Genomic DNA, 24,488 nt, shown 5'->3' with positions numbered 1-24,488 from the left:
GGAAAGGATATTGTATTATGTTTTAAACATGAGGATTTTTAGCTGAGGACTAGATGTATTAATAGTCATCAATTGAATTGTTGATCCAAGACAAAGTAGTTGGTTATGTCTGTGTGCATTTGTAGACAACCCAGCAGTGCACATCCTTTTTCTTGTTTTGCTTTTTTCACGTGCTACAATGCCTTGGACAAAGCATCATCATAACTTGGAATGTTTAAAGGCATTATAAAAATATCATAGAAGAATGAGTTTGTGAAATAACCGGTTATTTCAGTTCAGTTGAATAATAGTTGGGACATAATTAGTTGAGTGCTAGCTTTGAGGCTGATTCAACTCACTCGACATTAGTTGAGTGCGAAGTTTGTGAGGCTGATTCAGCCCTCAAACCGGATGCTTGTAGACCACCTTCAATAGCTTGAACACGACGTCATCACAAATATTGTTACAGTCAGTTCATCAAAATGAAGTTGTCGGTCGACAAGCTCAAAACAGGAGTCAGCCGAAAATGCAAGCCTGAAACTTTTTATTGGGCTCCAGCTATTCAACTGATGCACGTTTGCAAAACAAATGTTAAAAAAAAAAGGATGAAAATAGAAGCCATCAGATGTATATGATTGTGCAGGAACAGTTGGGATTTGTGTCGTTTGTATCACGCTCATCTCTCATCCACTGAGACATTGTGAAGCGATGTAACCAGTGATGTTTCGAAACATCTCTATTTAATTGTGATGAGGATATCTACAAACGTTTGTGTACAAATGTGTGATAATTCACAGATTTTTCATCTCTGCACTTAATGTGGTGATCAAAATGTATTTGCGATTCCCAGTGAAATCATTCTTTGAGTGCTTAAAAAAGAAATTCATAAGGATGTATAACTGTGTTAGACGTCTTCATTTATATTCCGATGGAAGGTTTGTAACAATAATTAAGTCACACTCAAGGAACATAAGAACCTGTCCATCAAAGGAAATATCGCCGCTCGTGATGCAACGCACACTAATCAACATTTGTACTTGCAGACCAACTAAATAGTTGCGGAGAAAACACATTTAATTGATGACTTTACTATGTTTAGCTTAGGACTTTTCAAAAGCGAAGACTGGACTCTTTAGCCATCTTCGTGTTCATAGGAATGATTAATGGAGGACTTTTAAAATCGAAGACTGGACTCCTTAGCCATCTTCGTGTTTATAGGAATGATTAATGGAGGAATTTTAAAAGCGAAGACTGGACTCCTTAGCCATCTTCGTGTTCATAGGAATGATTAACGTAGGAATTTTAAAAGTGAAGACTGGGCTCTTTAGCCATCTTCATGTTAAAAGGATGTAGTTGAGGACTTTTTCAAAGAAGATCGGTCTCGGTGGCCATCTTTGTACTTATAGGAAAGGATATTGTATTATGTTTTAAACATGAGGATTTTTAGCTGAGGACTAGATGTATTAATAGTCATCAATTGAATTGTTGATCCAAGACAAAGTAGTTGGTTATGTCTGTGTGCATTTGTAGACAACCCAGCAGTGCACATCCTTTTTCTTGTTTTGCTTTTTTCACGTGCTACAATGCCTTGGACAAAGCATCATCATAACTTGGAATGTTTAAAGGCATTATAAAAATATCATAGAAGAATGAGTTTGTGAAATAACCGGTTATTTCAGTTCAGTTGAATAATAGTTGGGACATAATTAGTTGAGTGCAAGCTTTGAGGCTGATTCAACTCACTCGACATTAGTTGAGTGCGAAGTTTGTGAGGCTGATTCAGCCCTCAAACCGGATGCTTGTAGACCACCTTCAATAGCTTGAACACGACGTCATCACAAATATTGTTACAGTCAGTTCATCAAAATGAAGTTGTCGGTCGACAAGCTCAAAACAGGAGTCAGCCGAAAATGCAAGCCTGAAACTTTTTATTGGGCTCCAGCTATTCAACTGATGCACGTTTGCAAAACAAATGTTAAAAAAAAAAGGATGAAAATAGAAGCCATCAGATGTATATGATTGTGCAGGAACAGTTGGGATTTGTGTCGTTTGTATCACGCTCATCTCTCATCCACTGAGACATTGTGAAGCGATGTAACCAGTGATGTTTCGAAACATCTCTATTTAATTGTGATGAGGATATCTACAAACGTTTGTGTACAAATGTGTGATAATTCGCAGATTTTTCATCTCTGCACTTAATGTGGTGATCAAAATGTATTTGCGATTCCCAGTGAAATCATTCTTTGAGTGCTTAAAAAAGAAATTCATAAGGATGTATAACTGTGTTAGACGTCTTCATTTATATTCCGATGGAAGGTTTGTAACAATAATTAAGTCACACTCAAGGAACATAAGAACCTGTCCATCAAAGGAAATATCGCCGCTCGTGATGCAACGCACACTAATCAACATTTGTACTTGCAGACCAACTAAATAGTTGCGGAGAAAACACATTTAATTGATGACTTTACTATGTTTAGCTTAGGACTTTTCAAAAGCGAAGACTGGACTCTTTAGCCATCTTCGTGTTCATAGGAATGATTAATGGAGGACTTTTAAAATCGAAGACTGGACTCCTTAGCCATCTTCGTGTTTATAGGAATGATTAATGGAGGAATTTTAAAAGCGAAGACTGGACTCCTTAGCCATCTTCGTGTTCATAGGAATGATTAACGTAGCAATTTTAAAAGTGAAGACTGGGCTCTTTAGCCATCTTCATGTTAAAAGGATGTAGTTGAGGACTTTTTCAAAGAAGATCGGTCTCGGTGGCCATCTTTGTACTTATAGGAAAGGATATTGTATTATGTTTTAAACATGAGGATTTTTAGCTGAGGACTAGATGTATTAATAGTCATCAATTGAATTGTTGATCCAAGACAAAGTAGTTGGTTATGTCTGTGTGCATTTGTAGACAACCCAGCAGTGCACATCCTTTTTCTTGTTTTGCTTTTTTCACGTGCTACAATGCCTTGGACAAAGCATCATCATAACTTGGAATGTTTAAAGGCATTATAAAAATATCATAGAAGAATGAGTTTGTGAAATAACCGGTTATTTCAGTTCAGTTGAATAATAGTTGGGACATAATTAGTTGAGTGCAAGCTTTGAGGCTGATTCAACTCACTCGACATTAGTTGAGTGCGAAGTTTGTGAGGCTGATTCAGCCCTCAAACCGGATGCTTGTAGACCACCTTCAATAGCTTGAACACGACGTCATCACAAATATTGTTACAGTCAGTTCATCAAAATGAAGTTGTCGGTCGACAAGCTCAAAACAGGAGTCAGCCGAAAATGCAAGCCTGAAACTTTTTATTGGGCTCCAGCTATTCAACTGATGCACGTTTGCAAAACAAATGTTAAAAAAAAAAGGATGAAAATAGAAGCCATCAGATGTATATGATTGTGCAGGAACAGTTGGGATTTGTGTCGTTTGTATCACGCTCATCTCTCATCCACTGAGACATTGTGAAGCGATGTAACCAGTGATGTTTCGAAACATCTCTATTTAATTGTGATGAGGATATCTACAAACGTTTGTGTACAAATGTGTGATAATTCGCAGATTTTTCATCTCTGCACTTAATGTGGTGATCAAAATGTATTTGCGATTCCCAGTGAAATCATTCTTTGAGTGCTTAAAAAAGAAATTCATAAGGATGTATAACTGTGTTAGACGTCTTCATTTATATTCCGATGGAAGGTTTGTAACAATAATTAAGTCACACTCAAGGAACATAAGAACCTGTCCATCAAAGGAAATATCGCCGCTCGTGATGCAACGCACACTAATCAACATTTGTACTTGCAGACCAACTAAATAGTTGCTGAGAAAACACATTTAATTGATGACTTTACTATGTTTAGCTTAGGACTTTTCAAAAGCGAAGACTGGACTCTTTAGCCATCTTCGTGTTCATAGGAATGATTAATGGAGGACTTTTAAAATCGAAGACTGGACTCCTTAGCCATCTTCGTGTTTATAGGAATGATTAATGGAGGAATTTTAAAAGCGAAGACTGGACTCCTTAGCCATCTTCGTGTTCATAGGAATGATTAACGTAGGAATTTTAAAAGTGAAGACTGGGCTCTTTAGCCATCTTCATGTTAAAAGGATGTAGTTGAGGACTTTTTCAAAGAAGATCGGTCTCGGTGGCCATCTTTGTACTTATAGGAAAGGATATTGTATTATGTTTTAAACATGAGGATTTTTAGCTGAGGACTAGATGTATTAATAGTCATCAATTGAATTGTTGATCCAAGACAAAGTAGTTGGTTATGTCTGTGTGCATTTGTAGACAACCCAGCAGTGCACATCCTTTTTCTTGTTTTGCTTTTTTCACGTGCTACAATGCCTTGGACAAAGCATCATCATAACTTGGAATGTTTAAAGGCATTATAAAAATATCATAGAAGAATGAGTTTGTGAAATAACCGGTTATTTCAGTTCAGTTGAATAATAGTTGGGACATAATTAGTTGAGTGCAAGCTTTGAGGCTGATTCAACTCACTCGACATTAGTTGAGTGCGAAGTTTGTGAGGCTGATTCAGCCCTCAAACCGGATGCTTGTAGACCACCTTCAATAGCTTGAACACGACGTCATCACAAATATTGTTACAGTCAGTTCATCAAAATGAAGTTGTCGGTCGACAAGCTCAAAACAGGAGTCAGCCGAAAATGCAAGCCTGAAACTTTTTATTGGGCTCCAGCTATTCAACTGATGCACGTTTGCAAAACAAATGTTAAAAAAAAAAGGATGAAAATAGAAGCCATCAGATGTATATGATTGTGCAGGAACAGTTGGGATTTGTGTCGTTTGTATCACGCTCATCTCTCATCCACTGAGACATTGTGAAGCGATGTAACCAGTGATGTTTCGAAACATCTCTATTTAATTGTGATGAGGATATCTACAAACGTTTGTGTACAAATGTGTGATAATTCGCAGATTTTTCATCTCTGCACTTAATGTGGTGATCAAAATGTATTTGCGATTCCCAGTGAAATCATTCTTTGAGTGCTTAAAAAAGAAATTCATAAGGATGTATAACTGTGTTAGACGTCTTCATTTATATTCCGATGGAAGGTTTGTAACAATAATTAAGTCACACTCAAGTAACATAAGAACCTGTCCATCAAAGGAAATATCGCCGCTCGTGATGCAACGCACACTAATCAACATTTGTACTTGCAGACCAACTAAATAGTTGCGGAGAAAACACATTTAATTGATGACTTTACTATGTTTAGCTTAGGACTTTTCAAAAGCGAAGACTGGACTCTTTAGCCATCTTCGTGTCTATAGGAATGATTAATGGAGGACTTTCAAAAGCGAAGACTGGACTCTTTAGCCATCTTCGTGTTCATAGGAATGATTAATGGAGGACTTTTAAAATCGAAGACTGGACTCCTTAGCCATCTTCGTGTTTATAGGAATGATTAATGGAGGAATTTTAAAAGCGAAGACTGGACTCTTTAGCCATCTTCGTGTTCATAGGAAGGATTAACGTAGCAATTTTAAAAGTGAAGACTGGGCTCTATAGCCATCTTCATGTTAAAAGGATGTAGTTGAGGACTTTTTCAAAGAAGATCGGTCTCGGTGGCCATCTTTGTACTTATAGGAAAGGATATTGTATTATGTTTTAAACATGAGGATTTTTAGCTGAGGACTAGATGTATTAATAGTCATCAATTGAATTGTTGATCCAAGACAAAGTAGTTGGTTATGTCTGTGTGCATTTGTAGACAACCCAGCAGTGCACATCCTTTTTCTTGTTTTGCTTTTTTCACGTGCTACAATGCCTTGGACAAAGCATCATCATAACTTGGAATGTTTAAAGGCATTATAAAAATATCATAGAAGAATGAGTTTGTGAAATAACCGGTTATTTCAGTTCAGTTGAATAATAGTTGGGACATAATTAGTTGAGTGCTAGCTTTGAGGCTGATTCAACTCACTCGACATTAGTTGAGTGCGAAGTTTGTGAGGCTGATTCAGCCCTCAAACCGGATGCTTGTAGACCACCTTCAATAGCTTGAACACGACGTCATCACAAATATTGTTACAGTCAGTTCATCAAAATGAAGTTGTCGGTCGACAAGCTCAAAACAGGAGTCAGCCGAAAATGCAAGCCTGAAACTTTTTATTGGGCTCCAGCTATTCAACTGATGCACGTTTGCAAAACAAATGTTAAAAAAAAAAGGATGAAAATAGAAGCCATCAGATGTATATGATTGTGCAGGAACAGTTGGGATTTGTGTCGTTTGTATCACGCTCATCTCTCATCCACTGAGACATTGTGAAGCGATGTAACCAGTGATGTTTCGAAACATCTCTATTTAATTGTGATGAGGATATCTACAAACGTTTGTGTACAAATGTGTGATAATTCGCAGATTTTTCATCTCTGCACTTAATGTGGTGATCAAAATGTATTTGCGATTCCCAGTGAAATCATTCTTTGAGTGCTTAAAAAAGAAATTCATAAGGATGTATAACTGTGTTAGACGTCTTCATTTATATTCCGATGGAAGGTTTGTAACAATAATTAAGTCACACTCAAGGAACATAAGAACCTGTCCATCAAAGGAAATATCGCCGCTCGTGATGCAACGCACACTAATCAACATTTGTACTTGCAGACCAACTAAATAGTTGCGGAGAAAACACATTTAATTGATGACTTTACTATGTTTAGCTTAGGACTTTTCAAAAGCGAAGACTGGACTCTTTAGCCATCTTCGTGTTCATAGGAATGATTAATGGAGGACTTTTAAAATCGAAGACTGGACTCCTTAGCCATCTTCGTGTTTATAGGAATGATTAATGGAGGAATTTTAAAAGCGAAGACTGGACTCCTTAGCCATCTTCGTGTTCATAGGAATGATTAACGTAGCAATTTTAAAAGTGAAGACTGGGCTCTTTAGCCATCTTCATGTTAAAAGGATGTAGTTGAGGACTTTTTCAAAGAAGATCGGTCTCGGTGGCCATCTTTGTACTTATAGGAAAGGATATTGTATTATGTTTTAAACATGAGGATTTTTAGCTGAGGACTAGATGTATTAATAGTCATCAATTGAATTGTTGATCCAAGACAAAGTAGTTGGTTATGTCTGTGTGCATTTGTAGACAACCCAGCAGTGCACATCCTTTTTCTTGTTTTGCTTTTTTCACGTGCTACAATGCCTTGGACAAAGCATCATCATAACTTGGAATGTTTAAAGGCATTATAAAAATATCATAGAAGAATGAGTTTGTGAAATAACCGGTTATTTCAGTTCAGTTGAATAATAGTTGGGACATAATTAGTTGAGTGCAAGCTTTGAGGCTGATTCAACTCACTCGACATTAGTTGAGTGCGAAGTTTGTGAGGCTGATTCAGCCCTCAAACCGGATGCTTGTAGACCACCTTCAATAGCTTGAACACGACGTCATCACAAATATTGTTACAGTCAGTTCATCAAAATGAAGTTGTCGGTCGACAAGCTCAAAACAGGAGTCAGCCGAAAATGCAAGCCTGAAACTTTTTATTGGGCTCCAGCTATTCAACTGATGCACGTTTGCAAAACAAATGTTAAAAAAAAAAGGATGAAAATAGAAGCCATCAGATGTATATGATTGTGCAGGAACAGTTGGGATTTGTGTCGTTTGTATCACGCTCATCTCTCATCCACTGAGACATTGTGAAGCGATGTAACCAGTGATGTTTCGAAACATCTCTATTTAATTGTGATGAGGATATCTACAAACGTTTGTGTACAAATGTGTGATAATTCGCAGATTTTTCATCTCTGCACTTAATGTGGTGATCAAAATGTATTTGCGATTCCCAGTGAAATCATTCTTTGAGTGCTTAAAAAAGAAATTCATAAGGATGTATAACTGTGTTAGACGTCTTCATTTATATTCCGATGGAAGGTTTGTAACAATAATTAAGTCACACTCAAGTAACATAAGAACCTGTCCATCAAAGGAAATATCGCCGCTCGTGATGCAACGCACACTAATCAACATTTGTACTTGCAGACCAACTAAATAGTTGCGGAGAAAACACATTTAATTGATGACTTTACTATGTTTAGCTTAGGACTTTTCAAAAGCGAAGACTGGACTCTTTAGCCATCTTCGTGTCTATAGGAATGATTAATGGAGGACTTTCAAAAGCGAAGACTGGACTCTTTAGCCATCTTCGTGTTCATAGGAATGATTAATGGAGGACTTTTAAAATCGAAGACTGGACTCCTTAGCCATCTTCGTGTTTATAGGAATGATTAATGGAGGAATTTTAAAAGCGAAGACTGGACTCCTTAGCCATCTTCGTGTTCATAGGAATGATTAACGTAGGAATTTTAAAAGTGAAGACTGGGCTCTTTAGCCATCTTCATGTTAAAAGGATGTAGTTGAGGACTTTTTCAAAGAAGATCGGTCTCGGTGGCCATCTTTGTACTTATAGGAAAGGATATTGTATTATGTTTTAAACATGAGGATTTTTAGCTGAGGACTAGATGTATTAATAGTCATCAATTGAATTGTTGATCCAAGACAAAGTAGTTGGTTATGTCTGTGTGCATTTGTAGACAACCCAGCAGTGCACATCCTTTTTCTTGTTTTGCTTTTTTCACGTGCTACAATGCCTTGGACAAAGCATCATCATAACTTGGAATGTTTAAAGGCATTATAAAAATATCATAGAAGAATGAGTTTGTGAAATAACCGGTTATTTCAGTTCAGTTGAATAATAGTTGGGACATAATTAGTTGAGTGCAAGCTTTGAGGCTGATTCAACTCACTCGACATTAGTTGAGTGCGAAGTTTGTGAGGCTGATTCAGCCCTTAAACCGGATGCTTGTAGACCACCTTCAATAGCTTGAACACGACGTCATCACAAATATTGTTACAGTCAGTTCATCAAAATGAAGTTGTCGGTCGACAAGCTCAAAACAGGAGTCAGCCGAAAATGCAAGCCTGAAACTTTTTATTGGGCTCCAGCTATTCAACTGATGCACGTTTGCAAAACAAATGTTAAAAAAAAAAGGATGAAAATAGAAGCCATCAGATGTATATGATTGTGCAGGAACAGTTGGGATTTGTGTCGTTTGTATCACGCTCATCTCTCATCCACTGAGACATTGTGAAGCGATGTAACCAGTGATGTTTCGAAACATCTCTATTTAATTGTGATGAGGATATCTACAAACGTTTGTGTACAAATGTGTGATAATTCGCAGATTTTTCATCTCTGCACTTAATGTGGTGATCAAAATGTATTTGCGATTCCCAGTGAAATCATTCTTTGAGTGCTTAAAAAAGAAATTCATAAGGATGTATAACTGTGTTAGACGTCTTCATTTATATTGCGATGGAAGGTTTGTAACAATAATTAAGTCACACTCAAGGAACATATGAATGTGTCCATCAAAGGAAATATCGCCGCTCGTGATGCAACGCACACTAATCAACATTTGCACTTGCAATTAAGTAGTTGTGGAGAAACACATTTAATTGATAAATTTACTGTCATTAGCTTAGGACTTTTCCTTTGTGGGTGGTGAGTCCTTAATGTTTGGCTGCACACTTGGTAGGTTTTTCCTATCTGAGCTTGAGTTATTGCCATAAATGAGATAAGTGAAATTAATATGTTTTAGTTTTTTTGTTACTATAAATAACTGACATTTTTCTGGATGTAAAGACATGCTCCAATGTGATTCCCTTTTTTGTAATTCATCTAATTTTCTTTGTAAAATTTCTGTATCTTGAGTTGTTTTTGTTTTATATATTATTCAATTGTCTGGAAACAATCTGACTTTTGTTCCTGAACTTATGCAATTTGGTAAATTATTTATGTACATTAAAAATAGTACTAAACCTAAGACTGAACCACATTTCCATCGACATGAATATTGATCATATAATTGACTTTTTTTTTTTTTTATAATTATAAAGTTCCATTTCATATTTTTTTTTTATAACTATAAAGTTCCATTTCAGATCTTTTAATTTTTCCAGTTATCCAACCACACAAAAACTTAATCTTCTATCAGCCTTCTCATGTTGCAGTGTTAACTTTTTATGTTCCTTTGTCTTCTTCATTGCTTATCTGAATTAGCTCTTGCTACTTTAGAAGTAAAATAACTGTTTTCTCTTACTTTATTTACAAATTCAAATTCATTCTTTAATAACATATAGCCTCCAATTAACTTTTTAAATAATATTGTTAAAGGACTCTTTGGATTGCATCCAATTATCAATTCAAATGGAGAGTAGCCAGGAGTAGTTCTATCATCAATTCAGTAGTTATCATTGCCTTTGTAAGTGACCTCTAGCGTTCTCACCCTGAAGCTGCATGCAACCATGTGCTCTCTTCTGTGTCTTATAAATAGAGAGACTTCTTTTGGTCTGACAGTTATGCTGGGCAGGGCATGTATTCCATATGGGTGATGAACGTATGCCAAAAGCAGTCTTTTTTGGTGAGGTGAAAGATGAACATGGTAACAGTGAATATTTCCAATAATCAGGGGACAAACATTTTTCATCACCATAGCTGTGATTCTTTCTGTTATCCATGGGCAGTCAATAAATGCTATTGGACATGATATCTTGTTGTTTTGCCAGCATAATTTTCTTACTGTTACCCATCATATTTTCTTAGTTTTACCTGTCATATTTTCTTAGTTTTACCTGTCATATTTCCTTAGTTTTACATGTCATATTATCTTAGTTATACCTGTTATATTTTCTTAGTTATACCTGTCATAGTATCTTGTTTTAACATGTTTATCATTAGTGACTGTGGTATATTTCACTAGTACACCATTAACATATGCTGGAAAAAATTCCAGTTTTACTTCAATATTATATACTGTAGGTTGGAACTTCATTTGTATTAACATTATTGCTTTGTTACCTATTCTGATTTCCAATTCCTTATCTATTTCTTGGTACATTATATTTTTGGAGAATTAGATTGTCTTTAATGTTGATAATAAATTTCTCTTTGGTGATCTAGATTCCAATAATATTGCTTTTAACAGGATGCATTTCTTTCTTTGTTCTCTCTATTAATGAGTTAATAACACTCAAAGTCTTGCCTCTTAGTTTACATATGAATATATTAGAACAAGTATCTTTATTGTAATTGCAAGTTTTACAGATAGTCTGAAAATAACTTCAGTATTTCATCAGTTTCTTTAAGGTCCCTCATTTTTTGCCTATAAATATTCTCTTTATGTTCACGCTTGGTAGTTTCTGTTTTGTCTCCCTTGTTTGGAATTGCAGCTTTTATTTTTCAGTTGTTTTTTTTTTTAAATTTCTGATTCTTTGTCTGGTTTTGCTTCCTTTTAATTTCTTTCAGCATCTAGTTGCATTTCTCTCTTCTCTTTGTGCTCTCGCCAACTCTTTAAAATATCAACTTGATTTTCTTTCCTTTCCATTTATGTCAAAACATCTTTCTTTTCTTCATCTTTAAGACCAAACAATTCAGCAACTTTCTTTACTTCAGTATATCCATCCATGTATCTATTAATACTTATCAAATGTACCAATGCATTCTGTACTTTTTTTTATAGATAATAATGATATCTAATATCTTTTATAGTTTACAATCACTGACAATATTATCAAGCCAATACTATTGTGATTAACATAACACACTAAATTGTCAACAATCTAATAATCAATGTCATAATCAATTATTATGTCTTTACAATATATTATTTTGTCATATAGAAAGAGAAAACAAAATTAATAAAATATTATAATGTAAAAAAAAAATGTAACAAAGTTTATACCAAAATGTTACAATTATATAAATGATGATATGATGACTCAGTGCACTGAAAACTTTGATTAAATTGAGGAGGATTCGAGCAACACATTGACCTCACTCTCTTACCCTAAAGCACATCCTGTTCCAAAAGCATGATTTGGTCTATATATAAAAACAAACAAGCACAGCAGGAAAAAGACAGAAAATTTTCAAGAAATACTACATATACTTACAAATATAAATAAAAATGACTTAAAGACCCCAAGAAATCGTGCACAATATTAATACAATGTAAACATTAAAATAAACAATAGTCTAAACACAAAAATCTACAGTGTTAAATCTGCGACCTCTAAAACCTTATGTTCTGATCATATATATATTTTTTTTACACATTGAAAAAAGACAAAATTTAACAAGGACACAATATCAGTGATACCAAATTTGACAAGAACAATACTGTCAACAGCTTTCTAAATATAAAACATAAAAATTAAAAATGAAAATCAAAATTATCAGTAATATATTTCAATACTGATTATCTTCCTGTAATGTCATTGAATACTAGCACTGATATAGCTCATCACTTTGAAGAGTGCTTCTTAATCTTTTCACTGTCCAACTTCAATAGAATGTATATATAAATATATATACTGTTACTTGAGTTATATAATATATATCAGCACAAAATTACTGCCTGTGTCCAAATTTACAATTACTGTCCAACTTCAATACAATATATATACTTGTACTGCACAAAATTACTATTATTTGATGAGATATATAGTATACAGAAATGTACTGTCTGCCTGTGTCAAAATTTACAATTGCAGTTCAACTTCAATGCAATATATATACTTGTACTGCACATAATTACTGACTATTACTTGATGAGATATTTAATATACATTGGCATAAAAATATTTTCTGCCTGTGTCAAAATTTACAATCACTGTCCAACTTCAATATACTATTTACTAATTAATTGTAGGTGCACCTGAAGTGTCTGGTTGATTTTTTGGGGCACTTTTTCATCCTTCAACTGTCTACAAGTGTTTACATACTATTTACAATCACTGTCCAACTTCAATATACTATTTACTAATTAATTGTTGGTGCAACTGAAGTGTCTGGTCAATTTTTGGGGCACCTTTATCATTTTTCAACTGTCTAGGAGTGTTTACATACTATTTACTAATGAGATATATAATATACACAAATGTACTGTCTGCCTGGGTTAAATTTTACAATTACAGTTAAACTTCAATGCAATATATATACTTGTACTGCACAAAATTACTGACTATTACTTGATGAGATATATAATATACATTGGCATAAAAATATTGTCTGCCTGTGTCAAAATTTACAATAAGTGTCCAACTTCAATATACTATTTACTAATTAATTGTTGGTGCACCTGAAGTGTCTGGTTGATTTTTTTGGGGCACTTTTTCATCCTTCAACTGTCTACAAGTGTTTACATACTATTTACTAATGAGATATATAATATACACAAATGTACTGTCTGCCTGTGTCAAAATTTACAATTGCAGTTCAACTTTAATGCAATATATATACTTGTACTGCACATAATTACTGACTATTACTTGATGAGATATATAATATACATTGGCATAAAAATATTGTCTGCTTGTGTCAAAATTTACAATCACTGTCCAACTTCAATATACTATTTACTAATTAATTGTTGGTGCACCTGAAGTGTCTGGTTTATTTTTTGGGGCACTTTTTCATCCTTCAACTGTCTAGGAGTGTTTACATACTATTTACTAATGAGATATATAATATACACAAATGTACTGTCTGCCTGGGTTAAATTCTACAATTACAGTTCAACTTCAATGCAATATATATACTTGTACTGCACAAAATTACTGACTATTACTTGATGAGATATATAATATACATTGGCATAAAAATATTGTCTGCCTGTGTCAAAATTTACAATCACTGTCCAACTTCAATATACTATTTACTAATTAATTGTTGGTGCACCTGAAGTGTCTGGTTGATTTTTTGGGGCACTTTTTCATCCTTCAACTGTCTACAAGTGTTTACATACTATTTACAATCACTGTCCAACTTCAATATACTATTTACTAATTAATTGTTGGTGCAACTGAAGTGTCTGGTCAATTTTTGGGGCACCTTTATCATTTTTCAACTGTCTAGGAGTGTTTACATACTATTTACTAATGAGATATATAATATACACAAATGTACTGTCTGCCTGGGTTAAATTTTACAATTACAGTTAAACTTCAATGCAATATATATACTTGTACTGCACAAAATTACTGACTATTACTTGATGAGATATATAATATACATTGGCATAAAAATATTGTCTGCCTGTGTCAAAATTTACAATAAGTGTCCAACTTCAATATACTATTTACTAATTAATTGTTGGTGCACCTGAAGTGTCTGGTTGATTTTTTTGGGGCACTTTTTCATCCTTCAACTGTCTAGGAGTGTTTACATACTATTTACTAATGAGATATATAATATACACAAATGTACTGTCTGCCTGGGTTAAATTCTACAATTACAGTTCAACTTCAATGCAATATATATACTTGTACTGCACAAAATTACTGACTATTACTTGATGAGATATATAATATACATTGGCATAAAAATATTGTCTGCCTGTGTCAAAATTTACAATCACTGTCCAACTTCAATATACTATTTACTAATTAATTGTTGGTGCACCTGAAGTGTCTGGTTGATTTTTTGGGGCACTTTTTCATCCTTCAACTGTCTACAAGTGTTTACATACTATTTACTAATGAGATATATAATATACACAAATGTACTGTCTGCCTGTGTCAAATTTTACAATTACAGTTCAACTTCAATGCAATATATATACTTGTACTGCACAAAATTACTGACTATTACTTGATGAGATATATAATATACATTGGCATAAAAATATTGTCTGCTTGTGTCAAAATTTACAATCACTGTCCAACTTCAATATACTATTTACTAATTAATTGTTGGTGCACCTGAAGTGTCTGGTTTATTTTTTGGGGCACTTTTTCATCCTTCAACTGTCTAGGAGTGTTTACATACTATTTACTAATGAGATATATAATATACACAAATGTACTGTCTGCCTGGGTTAAATTTTACAATTACAGTTCAACTTCAATGCAATATATATACTTGTACTGCACAAAATTACTGACTATTACTTGATGAGATATATAATATACATTGGCATAAAAATATTGTCTGCTTGTGTCAAAATTTACAATCACTGTCCAACTTCAATATACTATTTACTAATTAATTGTTGGTGCACCTGAAGTGTCTGGTTTATTTTTTGGGGCACTTTTTCATCCTTCAACTGTCTAGGAGTGTTTACATACTATTTACTAATGAGATATATAATATACACAAATGTACTGTCTGCCTGGGTTAAATTTTACAATTACAGTTCAACTTCAATGCAATATATATACTTGTACTGCACAAAATTACTGACTATTACTTGATGAGATATATAATATACATTGGCATAAAAATATTGTCTGCCTGTGTCAAAATTTACAATCACTGTCCAACTTCAATATACTATTTACTAATTCATTATTGGTGCACCTGAAGTGTCTGGTTGATTTTTTGGGGCACTTTTTCATCCTTCAACTGTCTACAAGTGCTTACATACTATTTACTAATGAGATATATAATATACACAAATGTACTGTCTGCCTGTGTCAAAATTTACAATTGCAGTTCAACTTTAATGCAATATATATACTTGTACTGCACATAATTACTGACTATTACTTGATGAGATATATAATATACATTGGCATAAAAATATTGTCTGCCTGTTTCAAAATTTACAATCACTGTCCAACTTCAATATACTATTTACTAATTAATTGTTGGTGCACCTGAAGTGTCTGGTTTATTTTTTGGGGCACTTTTTCATCCTTCAACTGTCTAGGAGTGTTTACATACTATTTACTAATGAGATATATAATATACACAAATGTACTGTCTGCCTGGGTTAAATTTTACAATTACAGTTCAACTTCAATGCAATATATATACTTGTACTGCACAAAATTACTGACTATTACTTGATGAGATATATAATATACATTGGCATAAAAATATTGTCTGCTTGTGTCAAAATTTACAATCACTGTCCAACTTCAATATACTATTTACTAATTAATTGTTGGTGCACCTGAAGTGTCTGGTTTATTTTTTGGGGCACTTTTTCATCCTTCAACTGTCTAGGAGTGTTTACATACTATTTACTAATGAGATATATAATATACACAAATGTACTGTCTGCCTGGGTTAAATTTTACAATTACAGTTCAACTTCAATGCAATATATATACTTGTACTGCACAAAATTACTGACTATTACTTGATGAGATATATAATATACATTGGCATAAAAATATTGTCTGCTTGTGTCAAAATTTACAATCACTGTCCAACTTCAATATACTATTTACTAATTAATTGTTGGTGCACCTGAAGTGTCTGGTTTATTTTTTGGGGCACTTTTTCATCCTTCAACTGTCTAGGAGTGTTTACATACTATTTACTAATGAGATATATAATATACACAAATGTACTGTCTGCCTGGGTTAAATTCTACAATTACAGTTCAACTTCAATGCAATATATATACTTGTACTGCACAAAATTACTGACTATTACTTGATGAGATATATAATATACATTGGCATAAAAATATTGTCTGCCTGTGTCAAAATTTACAATCACTGTCCAACTTCAATATACTATTTACTAATTCATTATTGGTGCACCTGAAGTGTCTGGTTGATTTTTTGGGGCACTTTTTCATCCTTCAACTGTCTACAAGTGCTTACATACTATTTACTAATGAGATATATAATATACACAAATGTACTGTCTGCCTGTGTCAAAATTTACAATTGCAGTTCAACTTTAATGCAATATATATACTTGTACTGCACATAATTACTGACTATTACTTGATGAGATATATAATATACATTGGCATAAAAATATTGTCTGCCTGTTTCAAAATTTACAATCACTGTCCAACTTCAATATACTATTTACTAATTAATTGTTGGTGCACCTGAAGTGTCTGGTTTATTTTTTGGGGCACTTTTTCATCCTTCAACTGTCTAGGAGTGTTTACATACTATTTACTAATGAGATATATAATATACACAAATGTACTGTCTGCCTGGGTTAAATTTTACAATTACAGTTCAACTTCAATGCAATATATATACTTGTACTGCACAAAATTACTGACTATTACTTGATGAGATATATAATATACATTGGCATAAAAATATTGTCTGCTTGTGTCAAAATTTACAATCACTGTCCAACTTCAATATACTATTTACTAATTAATTGTTGGTGCACCTGAAGTGTCTGGTTTATTTTTTGGGGCACTTTTTCATCCTTCAACTGTCTAGGAGTGTTTACATACTATTTACTAATGAGATATATAATATACACAAATGTACTGTCTGCCTGGGTTAAATTCTACAATTACAGTTCAACTTCAATGCAATATATATACTTGTACTGCACAAAATTACTGACTATTACTTGATGAGATATATAATATACATTGGCATAAAAATATTGTCTGCCTGTGTCAAAATTTACAATCACTGTCCAACTTCAATATACTATTTACTAATTAATTGTTGGTGCACCTGAAGTGTCTGGTTGATTTTTTGGGGCACTTTTTCATCCTTCAACTGTCTACAAGTGTTTACATACTATTTACTAATGAGATATATAATATACACAAATGTACTGTCTGCCTGTGTCAAATTTTACAATTACAGTTCAACTTCAATGCAATATATATACTTGTACTGCACAAAATTACTGACTATTACTTGATGAGATATATAATATACATTGGCATAAAAATATTGTCTGCTTGTGTCAAAATTTACAATCACTGTCCAACTTCAATATACTATTTACTAATTAATTGTTGGTGCACCTGAAGTGTCTGGTTTATTTTTTGGGGCACTTTTTCATCCTTCAACTGTCTAGGAGTGTTTACATACTATTTACTAATGAGATATATAATATACACAAATGTACTGTCTGCCTGGGTTAAATTTTACAATTACAGTTCAACTTCAATGCAATATATATACTTGTACTGCACAAAATTACTGACTATTACTTGATGAGATATATAATATACATTGGCATAAAAATATTGTCTGCTTGTGTCAAAATTTACAATCACTGTCCAACTTCAATATACTATTTACTAATTAATTGTTGGTGCACCTGAAGTGTCTGGTTTATTTTTTGGGGCACTTTTTCATCCTTCAACTGTCTAGGAGTGTTTACATACTATTTACTAATGAGATATATAATATACACAAATGTACTGTCTGCCTGGGTTAAATTCTACAATTACAGTTCAACTTCAATGCAATATATATACTTGTACTGCACAAAATTACTGACTATTACTTGATGAGTGTGACAAGAGGGACAATAAGGGTTGCTACCTTTATTTTTTTATTAGAGTTAGCCCCCTTTATGACTTAAGTCGCTGTCAATTGTTTACGATCGCCACTCTCTCTTGAGCCTTTCAACTGACCAGTGTATTTTGAATTAAATCTATATACTGTTTAACTCATCCTTGTGTTGTACAATTGTTGTGTTACTCAAGAGGAGTGTGCCACTGTTGTGGGAAGAGTATTTCGATAATGAGCTAAGTAGATTTTATCAATTTGTTAGTACTAAATTGATTTATGTAAATGGTATAGGTCTACTTAGTCTCTTATCCTCTTATGTATGTTTTTTTTTGAAAGACATATTTTGTTTAGATACGAGACAGTAGTGTGTCTCAAGAATGACGTCTTTTCATAGTTAATGTATGTATGATATTATTGTAAACTAATGTAAACCCTCGCTTTGGTTTTTGACATAAAATGTCTCATGAATGACGTCATTTCATTGTTAATGCATGTATGGTATTATTATAAACCATCTTTTTGGTTTTTCGGCATAAGACATTATTGTGCCTCTATGATGGTGGTCCTTTCATTATATTGACTGGAAACTGTCTTGCTACTTTGCTTAGTTTCATTATGTATTTTCTTTTGGTGAGCCTTTATTGCAATTTATATTTTTCATGATCTTTTCCTTTTGTTTGTAAATAAACTCCTTTTTTTTGTTGTAACTGGAATCTCAGAATTATTATTTGTTTGTCTCGGTAGTATTATACATCTAGAGGCTATAGTTATTAGCCTAGATAATATAATTGGGACCACAAAGTACCACTGGACTAACTTGCTAGTACAGTACAGGTCACTGGTCTTATGACCTATCCTATTTATAGGTCACAATGAGATATATAATATACATTGGCATAAAAATATTGTCTGCCTGTGTCAAAATTTACAATCACTGTCCAACTTCAATATACTATTTACTAATTAATTGTTGGTGCAACTGAAGTGTCTGGTCAATTTTTACGGCACCTTTTTCATCCTTCAACTGTCTACCAGTGTTTGATTTGTGATAGGGTAAAGCAATTGTGAATATGTAATATTTAAAATAGATTTTTATTAATTTATGTAAATGTTTACTATTTTCACCATCTGAGGTGTGAATGAATCTTGTTTTTAATGACCCAACCGTATAAAACTTAGCTCTTGAGCTATGAAGGGGGAATAACCCTTGATAGATTATGGGCATGATATAGCCTTAATTGTGCTGATGTGCCAAAAAAACAAAATATCAATACCTTCCAACTGTTGGGCACCTATATGGTCATCAATTGTTGGAATACTTCATCCCTCATACCAACTGTTGGGCACCTCAAGTGTGTCCTGTCAGTTATTGGGGCACCACAAGTGTCCTAACGACTGTTTGGGCACCTCAAATATCCTTTTAACTCTAGAGGCACCTTAGGTATTGTATCTATTGTTGAAGCACTTCAAATGTCCTATCATTTGTTGGGGCATCTCATTTATCCTAACAACTGTTTGGCACTTCAATATTCTTATTTTTGGGCACTCCAAGTGTTCTATCAATTGTTTGGGCATTCCAAATGTCCTATCAATTGTTAGGCACCTCATCGATCATACCAACTGTTGTCCACCTCAAGTCTGTCCAATCAGCTGTTGGGGCACCACAAGTTTTTCAACACCTTTTTTGGCACCTCAAATGTCCTTATAACTGTTGGGGCACCTCAATATCCTATCAATTGGTAGGGCACCTCAAGCATACTATCAATTGGTAGAGCACCTCTAGTGTCCTATCAATTTGTAGGGCACCTCTTGTCCTATTGTTTGGTAGGGCACCTTTTTAGGCACCTCAAATGTCCTTATAACTGTTGGGGCACCTCAATATCCTATCAGTTGGTAAGACACCTCTTCTTTCCTACCAACTGTTAGGTCACCACAAGTCTCCTATTAACTGTTGGGGTACCTAAAGTATCCTATCATGGGGCATCTCATTCATCCTAACAACTCAATGGTCTTATTGTTGGGGCACTCTGTCCTATCAATTGTTGGGCACCTCATCCATCATACCAACTGTTGTTCACCTCATGTGTGTCCTATCAGTTGTTGGGGCACCACAAGTGTCCTAACTACTGCTTGTCTTTTTAACTTATGTGGCACCTCAAGTGTCCTATTAACTGTTGGGGCACATCAAGTATTCATTCAACTCTCTCTCTCTCTTTATATTATACTATATTATATTATGTTAGTTTTGATTACCGTTATAAATAAATAAATATATATATATGATTATGGTTATTATATATTATACATAATCTGCAGTGTTTTTACAAATGTGTAGTCCTGTTTATTACTCCCAGAAACACTTTTTTTTTCAGTGTCATTAGCAACATATGAATTTATATATTTGAAATGTTTAATCAAACTTCTTTTTACTGAAGTTTAATTTTTTGTTAACAGATATCAAGCTACAAAATTAAATTCCAATTTTTTAGGTTCTCGCCTATATCTGCAATTTATATCTATATATTAAGTTTTGTTACCTTGAACTCTTTCAAGTTTTTGTTACACAACTTTATATTTCAGATTCTTTTTGTTCTTCCTTAGGTTCAAATGTATCAGTTGTTTTTGTTGACAGATATCAAGGTACAGAAATAAGAATCTAATTTAGAGTTTTTTAAAGCTTGATTAGTCATAATATTTGCACTATTATTTCCAATATGTGCCAGAGTGTCTGCTAAATGTAACTAGTATGATTAAAAACATGGTCATTGCAAAGTCTAACATATGGAAAAGTATGATGCTTGGGGCTTGATTCAGTGAAAGAATGTTGGACAAGCAGAAGTGTTATGGAGTGTGTGTGTTTTTATGGTGACTGTGGTAAGAGGTAAGCGATTGGATGTGAATGATGCAAAAGTGGCATTGTCGTCACTTGGTCTTAGGGGAGACGACTCCAGAATGTAAGACTGAAAGGTTGTGTTATTGTAGTGAGTTAGATTGTAAGAAATTTTATTACTTAAGTCTACTACATTTATTTCATGTGATCACAAGTATTATAAATGTTATATTTAGTTTTGTTCACAAGGAAGTTGTTCAAGTTCTTATTAGCTAAGATATATTATGCCTTCAACAGTTTAGTTGCCTACCAGCAGTTTGGTGCTACAAGTCAACAACAGTCAGACTAAATTAAATAAAGCCATGTCTATTTCTACATGATTTTGTTGCTACTAACCTGGTGTTACTAACAACTAACTTGAAAAGGGAGAGGGGAATTATCATCTTATTCATGTACTATTTACATTAGATTTTTACCAAATTATTAAATTTTTACTACCCTTACTATTTTAACTGTGAATAGACCTTGATTTTAATGATTTAACTGTATAGAATTTAGCCCCTGTTATGTAGAGAGAGAGAGTAGTCCTTAAGGGACTGCAGGCACGACATGGCCTAAATTGTGCAGATGTGCATAAAATCAAAGAAATAAAACATTAACAAAATGTGTATTATAATTGTCACTTTTCCTCTACTTAGAATTTTTTTCTCTCCTAGATTTTCATAATTTTTTGTTGAAGTCATTTCAGTTCTCAATTATTTTGTGCACCAAGTTACAAGAAAAAATTTAAGCAAGAGAGGTCACTACACTAAGACTTTGTCTTCTCATAAGAAAGGATGGCTGCCTGGTCATGTGATATGTGCACTGGACTGTGTATGGTCATCTTGATGCTCATATCTTGCCTGATGACATTTATTCTGCTGAACATTTGGTCAAGGAAGTAGATTCTCTTCAGCTCTCAAGAAACATTCAAAACATGTCAAACATTCGACAAGAATATCAAGTGCAATGTACATGTAAGTAATGTTGAAACATCTGATCTCATTTATGCATTCTTGAGGACAATCTGCAGCCACTAAACCAGTTACATCAGATCTGGATAAAGTGGTCGCTTCCTCTTCATTAAGGCTAGAACAGAAAGATTTTATAACTCTTTTACTCCATTTTCTGTCAGTGTGTTTCATGGTGTTTCATGGTCATTAGTCACATCACAAAGAGGTTTAGTTTATTAACCAGTGGTTGTGTATGACTGTGTCTTTGTATGTTTTGTGTGTGAATGTTGTTCCTGTTTGTATCTATATTGTCGTTGCTATAGTGGTAATCCTCCGGGTAATCATAATCAAACTAAATTTTCATTTGTTTGGATCTTATCTGGTGGGAATTTTAAACTTAGTAATTTGCTCTTAGCTTACTTTTTGATTTTTAAGTACATTCTAAAAGAAATACAATAGATAAGGATAGAAAAAGAAAAGCAAACAATAAAGAGATTTGCTGAAACAATATAAAGTGAAATAAAAATATATATAAAAAAAAAAAGAATAAACCTGGAGATTTTGAAGGAAAGACTGCTGTTGCCAACTCAACAAAACCAATGTACTGCAAGCAAAAGAACTTAGTTGTGATTTCATTTTGCTAGAAATGCACAAACTTAATAGCATAATTTTCACTCTAAATATTAAAGCTTTCTGTATTCTGTACACCAGATACACTAAATAGCTAGTTATTTATTGTTTTCTGGCATAATTGAAAATCTCCAATAAGTTCCTTAGACTTAAATGACTTAATTAACCTTAAAATTTTTAAAACTTTATTTGTTTGTTATTCTTTGCTGCTGTATTAGATGTCTTGGGTGTATTTTTTTTTCTTAAAAGTTTATTCATAAAATACTAAGTTAAAACATAAAGTGAAACCTGCATCATCATAATAGTTTTGTTTAACATGAAAAGAAAAGCAACAAAAGAATTTTTTTTTTCCTTTTCAAGGAAAAAGTTTTTCTTATTAATTTTTTTATTCTTATTTAGACCAACATGATGAAAATGTAGACAACATGAAGATGTAGACCAACATGATGAAGATGTAGACCAACATGAAGAGGTAGACCAGCATGATGAAGATGTAGACCAACATGATGAAGATGTAGACCAACATGAAGATGAAATGTAAACCAAAAAATGGGTCAAGAGATGTATGGAATACAATGGTAAGCAATGCTGTGTATATCTCTTTATATTTTCTTTATACTAAACCCCTGAGTAAAGCTTTGCCAAGTTTTGTGTTTCACTGACTATAAAAATGTTTTTATCAAATTTTGTTCTCTTGTATTGACAGTGAACATCTTGAGAAGTAAAACAATTCCTAGAGGCAAAGACACAGACACACCGGATCTATTAGAGATTTTCCTTTTCTACCATCATTTAGAGACTTCCTTGTGCTCTAAGGGAACCTGTCATTATCTTTTGATTGCTAATTGGCATTGATGTTTTTACATTCCTACTGCGTCTGAAAGAAATTAACATTTCCCTAATGCTACTTGAAAACCAGACCTTCTCAAGACAATTTTAGTGACCAAGCTGCAATATGGGACTCAGTAGGAAACAATGAAGAATGCTCCTAACCTCAGGTTGAGTAACCATGCTCACCTACTAGAGTGGCGACAAATACTTCTACACCCACAGTTATACATCCTGAACCCTGTAACCCAACCTCACAACATGGTTACATTACCGGAAGTGGTCGCAAGGTCAGAAAACCTAACAGATACAATGGATAGAACAATGAACAGGTAAAAGTACTCAAGTGATGTACTTTGTGAGAACTATTTAGGTGGAATCACCATAATTGACTTGTATAAATCTTGTTCTATATTTAGGTATATCTTGACAATCAGTCCAGTCATTTGTTCATTTTTTTTTAAATATTCCTTTTTTTTTCCCTCAATCTTCTTGTTGTTTCAGTTACATGTTTTTGTATTTTGAAGGAGGAAGGTGCTTTGGTATATTATCGTTATTATTATTGTACCAGTATTAAGCAAACTTTTATATCTTTAATTATTCATGAATTCTAAAGCAGAACGTCACTTCCACCGGAAAATGTTGTAACAACTATACGTGTCTTCAGTTAACATTCAATACTCTGTACAGTCACAACGCCAAAGCCTTGCTAGATTATGCTTTTAATTCAATTTGTTATCTCCCCTGCTTTAGTGTGCTATCATATAATTTTTTGTGTCACATCCCTGCACAATTTGTTCTATGCTTTTTTACAGTATAAATAGCGACTTGACATTATTTAGCTCTATTATAATATTGTTATATTATTATATTTAAAATAAAACTGTTAACATATTCTATGCTGTTATAATATAAATGTTTTGCTGTTACCATGAA

The 24,488-nt window shown here is 33.4% G+C and overlaps 1 long non-coding RNA gene across 8 annotated transcripts in view; it reads left to right on the top strand.

The window, feature by feature from the left end:
* The window catches only part of LOC106068908 (uncharacterized), a 33,640-nt gene extending 9,152 nt beyond the window's left edge, over positions 1-24,488 (top strand). For 3 of the 8 annotated variants that reach the window (XR_008773977.1, XR_008773976.1, XR_008773971.1), the window contains 4 exons: positions 20,853-20,912; positions 21,400-22,118; positions 23,124-23,302; positions 23,431-24,488. This is a non-coding gene — a long non-coding RNA (uncharacterized LOC106068908). The remainder of the gene's footprint in view (positions 1-20,852; positions 20,913-21,399; positions 22,119-23,123; positions 23,303-23,430) is intronic. The other 5 variants (XR_008773974.1, XR_008773973.1, XR_008773972.1 and 2 more) reach the window with 5 other exon arrangements.

The sequence above is a fragment of the Biomphalaria glabrata genome, chromosome 12 (genome assembly GCF_947242115.1).
Source record: "Biomphalaria glabrata chromosome 12, xgBioGlab47.1, whole genome shotgun sequence".
Lineage (NCBI taxonomy): Eukaryota > Metazoa > Mollusca > Gastropoda > Planorbidae > Biomphalaria > Biomphalaria glabrata.
The sequence above is the reverse complement of the archived record's forward strand: the minus strand, read 5'-3'. Positions and strand labels throughout refer to the sequence as shown.